Source organism: Monomorium pharaonis, chromosome 7 (genome assembly GCF_013373865.1).
Source record: "Monomorium pharaonis isolate MP-MQ-018 chromosome 7, ASM1337386v2, whole genome shotgun sequence".
Taxonomy (NCBI): domain Eukaryota; kingdom Metazoa; phylum Arthropoda; class Insecta; order Hymenoptera; family Formicidae; genus Monomorium; species Monomorium pharaonis.
Genome location: NC_050473.1, coordinates 16476702 through 16490403, shown reverse-complemented (window position 1 = coordinate 16490403; position 13702 = coordinate 16476702). Strand labels below are relative to the sequence as shown.

General features: G+C 45.1%; 1 protein-coding gene across 10 annotated transcripts in view; it reads right to left on the bottom strand.

The window, feature by feature from the left end:
- Positions 1 to 11169, bottom strand: part of LOC105835333 (cyclic nucleotide-gated cation channel alpha-3) — a 165616-nt gene extending 154447 nt beyond the window's left edge. For 5 of the 10 annotated variants that reach the window (XM_012678485.3, XM_012678487.3, XM_012678486.3 and 2 more), the window contains exon 1: positions 11047 to 11169. The gene's annotated coding sequence lies outside the window, so the exon portion shown is untranslated. Of the gene's footprint in view, positions 1 to 6316; positions 7135 to 8013; positions 8143 to 9006; positions 9468 to 11046 lie in introns of those variants that run through there. The other 5 variants (XM_036290365.1, XM_036290363.1, XM_036290364.1 and 2 more) reach the window with 5 other exon arrangements.
- Positions 11170 to 13702: the final 2533 nt, after the last annotated feature.

Sequence of the window (13702 nt, the reverse complement as noted above, 5' to 3'; positions counted from 1 at the left end):
CTTTACTTACTCTCCCAAGGCGATTGAAACTTTGATACGTTGCGCTTGCTCCGCGAGGTATGAAATATTTAATTGAAAGTAACTTTGCTTTTTCTGCAGTATCAAACTGCTCGTTTTAATTGAATCCCGCCAATAGGTGTCCGGTTTCATCAAATCCGCGACGACTTAAAACGCCGTCTGTATGTGCGTCGGACAGATGAATCGTCGGTTAGATGAATCGTCCGTCGTAAGCACATTTTTTATTTCGCTCTTTAAATTAAAGCGCGACCAGTAGAAATCTCGGATTTCTAGAAACGTGATCGAAAAGAGCTTGCTAACTGTCTCAGGTTGCAAGACGTTTCCTAATGGATATGTTGGAAAGAAAGATAATGCCGTGAAAAATGTTTTCGATCGATTTTTATCTCGATACAATTTTATACTTTACTTCGAAATCGACGATACTGTTCCAACACGGCGTTACGGATCGTCGTGAATGTCGGGGGATATGGTGGAAAAGGAGGGAGGGGGAGGGGAAGGGAGGAGAGAAGAGAGAGTAGCATCCAACGAAGGGATAATCGGACTGAAATGGCGGTTAGATAAGTTTATAAGCCGATCACAACCGTCCTCGTCTCGACGGGGACCATTCACGCTCAAGTTTCGCCTCCAGTTAGGTGGAGCGAAGTAGATAGATGAAGTCACCGCGCGTAAGGAGTGCCGGCGGATAATTAAAATAACCAAGGTCGGATTAATTAAACGCGCCATTAGGTGCGTTTTCACCTAGCCTTGCTGCCTATAGGGACAGATCTTCGCTAAAGCGAGAACACGCTCCTCTAACGTGGCACGCCACAATATTTTATCGCTTCATTTCCGCTTGAAGCGTTAAAATATCGTGAAAGGAAGTGCGAAAGGAAGTGAGAAATAGGATTCTAAAGTCATTATCTGTGAACGTCACATTGACTGCGTGCGTAATTTTCTTTAGCCTGCATAAATTTGCATGTTATTATTAAAGTTATATGGAACATTAAGGCATTATTTAAAATTAAGGATATAATCTTCCCCCTTTCTCTCGAGTTTTTTTTTCTTGCCGCAGACGACCGAAGCGTCTAAATGTTAATTACGGAAAATGTAGCAGAATTAATAACTTTTGCTGACATTTAAATAAACGAATTTACCAACGACGATGACGAAAAATTGTTTTTTTTTTCTTCTTTTTTCAAGAAATCATCGACCATTAATTACTCGTAAAACCGAGCGACGCTGCAAACGTAGGTTCGCGCAGATTGCATAAATATAAAGCCGCTTAAATTTTTCTCCGCGTCTTCATTAGCGTTACACCTAATTAAACTTAAATGCACTTCATACCCCGCGTATTTCAACGGCGTAATATAGCCATAAGCGGATTTGACGGTATTCGCCACTCGCATATCGCTCGGCGGCTTCGCACGCCGAGAAAAGGGAGGGAGAAACGCGGTGATCAAGAGATCCGTTTGATTTCTCATTAATTATCTAAGTGGCCCGTCCGCGACCGATAATTACCCCGGAACGCGCGGTGGAAAAAAAGAACCGCGCGAGAGGGATAAGGGAAAGGGAATCGATTATCTGTCGGCGGGGACGAGTGGCAAGGGTAAAAAGGAGGAAATAAAAGGCGCCGCTTTTACCGCGCGCCCCCGTGGCGAGCAGCAAACCCCGTGATGTAAAATACCTTACGGCGCGCGGTCGAATTTCTCACATTGGCGCTCTCGTGCGTGCGCGAGCTCTGACAAGCGAGTTATGCCCGAGTTTATGCTAGTTGGACGACCTCAAATTCAGCATCATCCCATCGCGCTCGGGAGAGCACGAATATCCACGTATATACACAGTTCCAAACATTAAGTGCAAGAACTAGCGCATCCGCGAGCGCAGCCGTATACGGTGTTACCGAGTTTTATTCAATCAAGCGTCCCGCGCGTGGTTTTCGCAAAAGGGCATTGGTTACAAACTCTCCCAGTCGTACAATAATATTGGTTTACTTACACCCGCGATAGATTTTCCCTCAACGAAACGTGACACGGCTAATAAACTTCCCCCTTTTTTTATTGACAGATAACCACATTAAATTAAAATTAAATGTAAATTAAGCGTAAACTCTTTTTTTTATAAATCTCTTTGTGTACGTATATCAGAAAGACTATGGCTGAGATAAATTTCAGATCGCCGTTCATTAACCGTTTGTAACAAGAATGAAATGATGCATAAGTTCCGTTGTTTTTTTTATCGTGTTCTACGTATGTATGCGGCTGCACATTCGTTGTTGCTAACGAACGCAGTAGCTACGATCGCATCGGTCTCAATCAAGGTGCTAAATGCATTACGGGTGCTCTGAATCAGCGTACTAATTCGATACCGCATTGTTCGGCTATAATGCAGCAGATACGGAGTATCACAGCCGACTAAGCAGCAATACGTATCATATTTATTCCCAATATCGCCAAGCACAAGAGGAAGATATCGTAATTTTCTTTCGAGCATTTTAGGACTAATGTGTTTTTATTTCTTATTATTAAGCACGTGTTGTTTTGAAAATTTCAAATAAAGTTAATTTATATAACATAGTGAGTGTAAAAAAAACATTCGTACAGAGGATGTTTTTTAAAACTTTATTTTTAGAAGATAAAGATTAATTAACAATTTAATAATAACGAGTATAGTATACTGTATATATGTAAATATGTAGACTTTGTTAATAAATTGTTAATTAATGTTTACTTTTTAAAAATAACATTTTAATAAATATCCTGTACGAATACACCTGTACTGTATTTGCAGAATCATTAAAAACACTGGCTCTAAACTCAAGAACGACATTCAAATTTTATTATGGAAAAGTCAGTTTCATCCAGTTTTCATTTACTCGCGTGCAGTTTATAAATGTCTCGAAATAGATATTTGGGAAACATAAAAAAAAACTTTATGTGAAGGAGAGAAGGAAGACTTTCTCTCTCGAAACTTTTTCTCGCAAGTCTTAGCGAAATGGGGAAAAGTTGGAGTGTAAAATCTAAAACATTGAACCCAACGCGCGTTTTTAGCAGTCACAAGTACGATCGCGGGAGAGTTTTCTTGTTAATTTTATAGTGGTTATCTTTTATTTTTTGCCGGCTGAAAAAAAAAAACTTTCTTTAATCTCAATAGGAATATTATTTTCTCACAGCTGCCCGTAACTTGAGAAATACGGTAATCAACTAGAGCTAGTTGGGAAGATAGTGACACGTCGGATTGGTGGAAATAGAGCGAGAGCTTAAGTATAATTAAACGGTGTAAAAACCGATAATTTCTTCTCCGCTCCTTTAATTACCTTTTTAATTTTGGAACGCTGGGAGAGCTCTTATCGCGGGCGTCGGAAAAAGCGCGACATTCTCTAAGAGAGAAAATTTGTGCCGCGCGCTATATGGGCCGGTATTACTTCTTACTCACCATTAATGGGAAAATTCAGATAATGCGACATGTCCGCGGAGATAATTAAGTTTTAAGAATCGCTATAAAAGCAACGAAGAACACGTGCTCGTAATCGCGTGTGCGCCCGCGTTAGTCGTTGAAGGTCGGAGGTACGTGGAAGCTGCGAAATTAATAAAACAATCGCCCGAGAATTATGAAGGCGAGAATTTATCTCACGGTTAATGCGAGGTTCAACCTCGCGGTCTTGTTCTTCGGCGTGCGACTACCACCAAGGAATTACCACCTAAATTTCGTATATTAAAAACCTACCGCAGTGTCCCCGAAAAGTCGATCCGCATAAAACTGAATCCAATGATAATTCATTTAGCATACAATTGCAGATACGTGACGTTTATTGACTTAAAATGGAATTTTCGTTTGCAGCGACTGCCACGTCCGTGTTTTTCAACTGTTTTTTTTTCCCCACAAACTGCACGTAGGATGCTTTTATTCGCAGTTATTTTTTAATAACACTCGTAACTTTTTAATAATCAATAACTGTCAAATGCGAGCGATTTGCTTTTCGTTTATCCGCGTCATCTAATCTGCATTTCTACGTCGAGAGCATTATATCGTATCGTTATTTTATACAGGTGTTCCGTGATAACCCAGTTGTGCGCACTGTGACGTCATAAAGCTGGCCGATAAACGATACCGGCAGCGAGAATACGAACGGGCAACGGCGCTCTGAATAAAACGAGATAATGCCCTCAATATGAAGCATCGACCGGAAAGTTGCAGCGCGTGTCGATTTAGCCCGTGGAAACCGTTGTAATTCCACGGGAAATGGCACTTTGTTACTCCCACTTCTCCCAAATCCGTCCAAGAGCCCTTCGCACCGTGGGCGAAGCGCGCGCGTATCACGAATCATCTAATTAATTAATGCAATTAGGTTAGTAATCTCGTTCCACGCGGAGCCGCGGACCGAAAGTCGCGCGTCCGCGCGAATCTAAAAATATCACGAGAGCGAATTTCGTTAAAGTGTGCCGTTGCATCGAGAGATTAAAAACAATTTCTCTCTCTCTCTCTCTCTCTCTCTCTCTCTTTGCCTCCCTTTCGACGGCCGAGAAAAGGCGCGTTGTATCAGAGATCAATAAGAATGTTGTCGCGAGACGATATTTATTGGCGCGACAAATTGCTGGCGAGGTGATGCATAAATTCGCCGGGACCGCTAAAAAGCGAAACTTGCGCGAGAACAGACGCGACGCGGGTGAGAGAGGGAAGAAAGAGGGATCGCCGAGGGGAAATCGAAAAAAGTCCCAACAAAAAAGAGGGTTCCCGAGGGCGGGGCGAGAGGGCTCGCCGGAATCGCGAGCGCGAGACGCTCCGCGCACTGCATAATCCGCAATAAATTTCAATGGCTGCCAAAACACCTCCATCCCATTTTCTTCCGCCGTGCGACTTATCATACGCCCGAATATCTGCTTCGGAGTTACACGCCAGCCGATTCATCTTCCCACGATCCTCCGGAAAGCGGAGGGCTCTGACCGCGAATGGAAGATACGTTGCGGTTTCCCCTCGTCCGCAAAGCGGCGAGATATATTTCCGAAATATTTGACCAGTTCTCATCCACTCGATCTACTTCGTCCAGTAATATTAAGGGCGTACTGCGCTTATTGCGTTTATTAATATAGAATGATTTTGAGAGCCGATAGTAGTGGCGTTAGAAGCGGTTAGATATCTTCTCTTTGAGGGAGGAAAACCATCCAGGGATGAAAATGTCTGTACAAGGAAATATCATTCATTCAGGATGGGAAAAATGAACAGTGATTGATCTCTTCACATAGTTAATAACATACTCATTTAATGGAACAAATGTGCGACTGAGAAGAAGAAAAATATATTATGTATGTCGGATTATATTAAATTGAATAATGGTCTAATTACAGTATTATATACGAGATCCGCAGTCTATTTGGGAATGCGTACGTCGCAAATATTTTTTCACAGAGACATTTTTATTCCACTCGTGATCCGTTGATCTCGACAACTGTCACAATTGAGATAAATGCATTTCGCGCACGAAATTATCGACTTGCCCGCTCGACTTTGCCCGTTTAACAAAACGTTAATTTGCGCGCGAAGAGTCGGCAATATTGATTTGTTTAATAACTTCGTACAACCCCGTGCGTTGCATCGATGACGCGTTGATTAAAGCTGTTGCGTAATTATTTTGCTATCTGGTATTTGACGTTCGCGCTCAACAGAAGACACATGACGAATTTAATATCGTATACACGTGAATACAACGAATCGCCGTCAATTATCGTCATCTTTTGGATCGGTACGAAACACAATCCCAATTTCAATAAGCGGACAGGAAATTAATTTACATGTAATATACATGTATAATCAAATACTGGTGATACAGTAGCGTGTAGGGAATAAATGTATTAACGCTTAATAATAATAATAATAATAATAAAGTGGAGAGTACGCACGCGACGTCCTTTGAAAGGTAACTATTATGTGAGGTAAACCGCAAACCAAAAATTTGTATACTAATTTCATAATTGACTGGCGTTACGTACAGCATACTCATTCATAACACGCTATTCAATTAATTTGTAACTTTATATGTATTGTTGTAATTGTGTGTGTGTGTGTGTGTGTGTGTGTGAGAGAGAGAGAGAGAGACGTTTACTTTTTAATGAATAATTTAAGAAATAAATTACAGACCAAGAGAGATTGACGACATGATTTACGCGCATTAATTATATCTAATTAAATTTGTTAATTTCCGATTGTACGGCCTATGTATTTTACAACTCATCTCTACGATAAATAAGATGCTTTTGCAGTTATATAATTTCTTTAAATGTAATCTTTAACTTTTTAATAAAGAAAGAGCGCGACTTGTAATTACCGGAAGTGTTAATCCAATCCATTTCAGTCGACAAGCACGTACATCGCAAGTATGAGAGGAAGGCGAATGTCGAGGTATCGGCTATCGGCCATTAAGCGACACTTAATGCCGACGAGAATGTCGTAACCGTAAAGATATTTGACTTTTCTCCTGATCGATCTAATCGTCGTGCTCTCTTTCGAAATCTCTCTGTAAGAAAAGAGTCATTTATATCTTTTAATGAATACCAACCAAGTAATTAAATTATTAGATCATTTAAAGATGAAAATTTTCTGAGAGGAAAAAATCTCACGCGGTATATACGGACAATGTATATATACATTAATTGTTGCATTTAACTAATTGTAAGCAAGGCTAATCATGTTTCTCAGTTATTATTACAGATTTATGTACCCGTTGTACGCGGTGCATCACATCTCGGATGTGTTTACTTGTTTATTATTCATTCGCTCGGCTATTGTGTTTTACATCATTTTGCCATTACGGTGAATTTATACAAAGAGAGAAAGAGATAATTTTAATGTAATAATTGCATGTATACACTAATCTCTTTTACCAAGCTACATCACGCGTATATTACTCATTGACATTAAATGTCACATGATATTAAACTTAATGTGCGATATAAACGACAAATATAGAAAACGGTATACATAAATATGCATAAGCAGCATTACAGTGCAGATTCTAATTCGAGATTGTTAAGCGGAAATGCAGGGCAAGGGGTTTACACCACGCGAGTTCATAATGTTACTAGATGAGTCTGCGCCGAAAAAAAAGAGTTCGAAAATTAGTTATTAAACATTGAGTGCTAATATTAATTAAATATTTGGTTAAATTAAATAGTAAATATAACTAAAAATATCATTTTAATTTTTTTATACTTTTCAAATATTTAGTAAATATGTACTGAATTTGATTACTGAATATTAAACAAAAATAAAACTTACTAAATATTTGAAAAAGTAAAATAATTTTTGGTTATATTAACCACATATTTAATCTGCATTATTTCACTCAATATTCTATAGCTACTACACTCTTTCAGCGTACGGCAAAAAGCGACTAAAAATTAGAGGTTTCAGAATGAAGTATAGTTCCGAATACGTATCAATTATTTATTTGATCAGATTACTTTTATTCATGGCAGAATGTAGTATTTTGAGGACTTCACTACAAGAATTTGTAAAATCTAGAGTTCTTATAAAAGTTAAGCCAATCTGATAACGATTTTTAATCGATCGTCTAAATCCGCCATGTGTAATTACATAACAGTAATTACAAATTTTTAATCTAACATTTAACAAACGAGACAAAATAGTTAATACAACAGTGCTATACAGCTTACATGCTATTTTGCCTCATATTTTGTGTATCGATGACAACGTCATATATGTATATTTAAATTAACGTCAGTAATTTATTAATTAACGGTATCGACATTTATTTCAATTTTTTGCATCTTCTACAGTAGTACAATCTAAATCAGTATTACCAAATTAGTTTTAACATTAATTTCACTGTATATAACGGCGATTTGTCTTAACTTCTATTACAGAAACTAGTAGAACCGTATCGCCGATTCAAATGTTTTATCGTGTTAATAGGATAATAGGACTTGGAAGACACAGAGTTTGATAATGATTTTTCCTCGTTTGTGGAAAGCGCGAGTATTTACAGAAAGTAATACGAAATACCTTTGTCAATAAAGCACGTCTGATGATGAAACGCCACGCCGGGCTCGCGGTTGCTTCCGAACTGCTCTCAATCGCGAGTTTCCTTTGGCCTGCCTGAATCGCCAATTGCATTCCGCGCCACTCTTGCTCCTTTGAACGCGAAGAGTTAATAAGCAGTCGTTCGAATTCATTTCCCCAATCCAGATCCTCGCGCGTAAGCAGAGAGCGGCACGTCGATATCAGGTCGAAATTAGTTTATCGTCATTTACTCGCAATTTATAGCTAGGAGAAAATTTCTTCCGGTACCTCGCAGAGTGCCGTGAAAAAACAATTGCAAGAGTTTCAAACTGCTGCATCAAAAGATAATAATTTTCCGCGTTGTTGAACAAGCTTCGAAAAATTGCGGAAGTAAATGCGCGAGTCTCTCCTGGACGCTCGGCAATTTTGACGCTCGACCGTTGAAATATTGTTGAATCTTTTACGATAACTTTGAGGATTTATGGAGGATCACTGCGGATTGTTACGGCCTGCTGCTGCTGCAAAATCCGCTCAAATGCACAGGCCCGGCTAATTGCATTAGATCATTTTCGTTCGGCAAACGCAAACATCGAGGGGTGCAATGCGAGGAAGGCGCGCCGGGCATCAAACGAGAGAGTTAATTCCCATCCCTCTCGGCTTCGATTAAACGAATTGCAAGAGCCGGTCGTTTCGAGCGCGCGAGATCGATCTTTCCGCGAGATGTTAAAGGGCATAGCTCCCTTCGTAGCGCCGTTTAACGCGGCAGGTACAGCAAGCCAGCGGCAAACCGCGCCACTCTCGAAAGGGCAGCATCCACTTGGTCCGAAAATGACCGCCGCCTCCTCGCCCTGCACCTCTCTTCCTCCCCGCCTTCCCCCCCCCCTCTTCCCCTTCGCCCCTTCTCTCCTCTCACTCTCGCCACCTCTTTCTTTCTCGGTTCGGGGAGCAGTAGTAACTCGATGTAACTAACGTACTACACGTGCGCAACACACATACCTACTTTTGTTTCCCTTCACACCGCGTCCCCTCTCATCTCGTCGCTCGCAGCTCGCGACGGTGCGCCGAGGCGATGACGTCGTCGGGGCACCGCGGCATCGCGTAATCAAATCACCACCTCCGATCTCACCGTCGCTCAATCACCGGCACCTCTCACCGCGCGCATGTGATATCGGCGGCAACGACGATCGGCCCTCACTTAAAGTCGCGCTCGATTGGAGGAGGAGTCCGCAAAATGGACCGGCACGCGCGCGGCTTCGACAATCGTCCGCGAATTCCTGATTCTCTAATGAGACCGGGCAGTTTCGGGTTTGCCGTTCTCCCCGTCTCGTCGCACACACAGAATTGTCAGGTCCACGTGACTCGCGTGAGCCAAGCTCACTCTCTCTCTCTCGTTACAATTTACATCGTCGTGGCGACAAAGCGACGCGGCGATCAAACGGCCAGTGGCTGTTCAGGCGCTGTTCGTAACGCTTAATGAGTCGCGATTATATACGCGCGCGCGTATATGTATGCACGTATGCAGGCATGCATGCATGCATGCATGCATGTACATACGGTATTGGACAGCCGGAACTTGAGGCGTCAGATGCACCGGCAATCGAATTGTCGCGACCAATTGTTTGCGGCGGTTCACTTAATGCCATGCACGTGCCATGCCGACGCGCACGCCATTACTCGATGCCGTTGCTGCCCGTGATCGAGCGATCGATCGGCCGTCGCCGATCGCCACTCGTGGCAATTCTCTTCTCGAGATTATTATTATTGTTATTATTATTACTTTCTTTACCGTGATAAAATAATTCAGTACGCGACGTTCGGTACCACGCTCTTGAGAATCGTAAATTGCGACGGAACCGATTCGAAAACCGATTCCGCAAGCCGGACGAGGATTCGCGCGTTCCCGTAAATTCAGTGTACAAACGTCTTCGCATTCATCCCCGTCTAGAGTTTGCCGAATTTAGCGACGACGCTCAGCAATCGTGACGTCCGATCGCGCAATCGACCTCCGCCACCGCCGCCGCCGCCGCCCGCGAGATATTTTGAAGCTGTGCCGCTCGGCGCACGTAGATATTCCGGGTGTTTGGTCGCTTAATTAAATTCTCCGGCGAATATCGCGCGCACTTCGTCCGTAGACACACTCGAGAACGGCGCGCGTTATTGACTGTGCGGTGCGCGCCTCTTCTTCCGACCGGCAGACCACTTTCCAAGACGCCTCGTAAAACCCGTAGTCTTATTGCGCAACGTACTTCACGCCCGAGCAATCGCGGGCATCTCCCGGACACACACACACATTTTCCGCGGGCCCTCCTTTTCGTCAAGTATTAATTTCCACGATTCAATCCGTCTCGAGTATCCTCGATCTCCGCCGATCCCTTCCCTCTCTCGCCTCTCTCTCTCTCTCTCTCTCTCTCTCTCTCTCGAATTTTCGCCCGCTCAACACGAAAGTACACGTCCCCCCCTTTAAAGTCGAGAACGAACGGTAAGACTTAATGTGTAGATGTGTTTCAACAGTGACAATTGACCGGCCCGGTATCCCGGCATCTGAAAAGCGTCTCGCGCTCGACGAAATGTAAAATCCACGCGGCCCCACGTCACCGTTTACACCCGGCCGAGATTCAGCGGCGTGCTTGCGTGCACGTTGCCGATAAGCATCTACAACCGTCTACGGTTCGTACCGCGTGAAACTAGGCAGCTTTTAATCATCCATTAGGGTGTTAGCGACAATCGCTCGATGACCGCATCGCGCGTTGACATATACGGGTTAGCAGCGTCGACACCACCACCACCACCACCACCATCATCGTCACCACCACCACCGCCGCTGCCGCCGCGGTGTGCGTGTCCCACGTTTGCCCGCACGTACCACGTTTACGCAATGGCATTCGTGACCCACCAGCGAGCAACACTCACACCACCTAAACATGGCGCACAAAAATTTTTCGCATCCCCCTCAAGTTCACGGCTCGCCGCTGCCGCCTCCGCTGCGGCACCGCAAGCACCCTCCTCTCGTCTCATCGCGTTTTGCATTTTACTCACGATTTTACGAACGACCGTCGACGCGTCGCTCCTCCTACGCTCCTACTCCTCGAGTGTGGTGCGTTGCCGGTGTGCACGCGATGTCAATGTTACGAAACGCCGGCAGCCTTCGCGTACGCGTGCGAATGCCGACCTCTAGATGCTCAGCCGCACGCGGTTCCCTTCGACGATCACCATCGGGGGGGTGTGTGTTAGCGCGATCGAGAAAAATTGACGGTGATCGTCAGGATTCCCCTCAGGAGACTGGGACACGTCTCTGTCCTTTCCGACTACCACTACCACCACCACCACCACCACCACCACCACTACCACCACCACCACTACCAGCACCACCGCCACTATCGCGAACTACCCTCGCCGGTCACCCTCGCTCACGCGCCTTCAATGGCCCTCCGACGATGTACGGCGGTCGTCCACGTCGACACACGAGTGACACGCGCACGAAGCCTCTCTATCGGAACCGCCGTCGTCGTAGCCGAAATGTCATCATCGTCAGTACGAGGAGAGAAATTGATACGCGCACCGCGTGCGTCGCGCGTTCTCACCCACGTTGCTCTACGTTGCACGCCCGGTGGCCATCGCCGCCGCCGCCGTTGCCGTCGTTGCCGTCGACGTCGTCGTCGTTGCCACCGGCGACAACGTCTCGTTAGCACTCCCGTCTCTACGCGCTCCCGTACGCGGATGTACACGCTGCCCGCGGAAGCGAACACTCGCGTGTCCAGGCCTTCACGTCACTCTCTCGCCGCTCTCGGGTGCTCGCCCGGTCGTTGGTTCGCGCGCGTGCGAGGCGACGTGTCACGCTGATGGTGAAATTCCAGACTGGAATATGGGTTAAAACGTCGCCGCCGCGAAACGCGCGCCGCAACGCGGACACCCGGGAACGTCGGACAGAGACGGAGAGTACGAGAAACGGAGAGAGAGAGAGAGAGAGTGAGTGAGTGAGTGACAGAGAAGGGAGAGAGGAAAATAGAAAGAGAGAGAGAGAGAGAGAGAGAGAGTGATTCGCCGGTTTCTCCTCCTTCGTTGCCCGGGGAGCGGCTATGGCGGCGGCCTGGCTCTCACTGCTGCTTCCCTCGACGTGGGGCGACTCGCGGGGGTTGGCTACGCGAGGGGCGAGGGGCTACGATTATCTCGCAGCATCCCCTAGCGCGCAGGACCAATCCGCACGGAACCGGCGCTTGACGACGGTGGAGGGTGCGCGTGAGTTGGTGGGAGAATGCTAGAGAGAGAGAGAAAGAGAGCCAGAGCGTGGAAAGGGTGAGAGATGAAAAGAGAGAACGACGGTTGGTGGAAGAAGACACGATGCAAAGAGTGACGTTGAAGAGAGACGCTCGGGGATTTGAGACGGAAAAAGAAAGACAATGGCAGAGAGAGGGTCGGAGAAATGTGGATGGACGCGCGGTGGTTGAAGCGAGATGACGGAAGGTCGTGAAAGTGGCCGCGAGACGCGGAGGGTAAATCGGATGAAAGAGGAAAGGCGAAAAAGTGCGTGCTGAAGCGGGACAAAGACGAGGCGACAGTAGGGGGGAGCGTTAATGGAACAGAGACAGCCGATAGAAGGAGACGGGATAGAAACGGGCATTGTCTGGAGCGAGATGAGACGCGAGGACTCTTCTGGAACGAGACAAGGTGTGGAGCGCAGCGCGCGTGATATGAAGCGTGAACGGAAGAGAGAAAGAAAGACAGAAAGAGAGCGAGAGAGAGAGAGAGAAGCAGCGTAAGACACGGGGGTTGTTGGAAAAACGCGCCGATCAAATAGAGACGAGAGATGAGTCGCGCGAAAGGGAGTCGACGTCGTGAACCACGGATCGAACAAAGGAAGACAGTGTCTTTCCGGAAGATACAGTTCGCCGCTCGCCGCGAAGATCCGGACGGCATACAGAGCATAAAAAAAGTTGGCTTGGAAAGATAAAGAAGCCAGATGGTACATACCCTGCGGGATCTAAATAGAAAGTGATGACTCGTGCTCCAAACAGATTCTGCGTGTCACGAAGCTTCAGAATCACGATGGAGTACAGACCATATACGCGAGAGAGAGGGGAGGGGGGGGTTGAAACGATGCAGAAGTTCGATTCGGTACTCCGCAAGAAGTTTGCGCAGCCACATGAAAAAGCCTGTGCGGCGACCACTATAACGCTAGCATAAGAGGAGCGCGACCAAGTGGAAATCGAAAGGGTTGACGCACTGTGACACGATCACGTGTCAGGCGCCATCAAAAATTCTGGGATGAAAATTCGGGGTGAAAAACGGAAAAGTGTCTTGCTTTATTGACACATTCCCCGGTCTATTTCGATGAAAATACTATAAACACGTGCATCTCTTCGAGTTCTGAATGAAATTATACTTCACACTTTGTCATCGTGTTTGCATTTACATATTTTTGTCTCTTTTTTTTTATAATTGAATGCAAGATAAGAGTATTTTATATTTACACAATATTAATAGACGTCATAAAATGCCTGACGTTGATACGTGTCAAGGAAAGCCATAAAAGAACACTTGAATTGATTATATAAATGTATTTTTAGGAACAGACCTGCCTCTAATAAAGCTAACCTTCGGAGGGATAAGAGTGTAAAATATGTGCGATCGTTTATCACGCGGAACCTTTTTGTTCCACATTAAAGAAGGAACGAGATGGCTTCAGTAGTGTAGT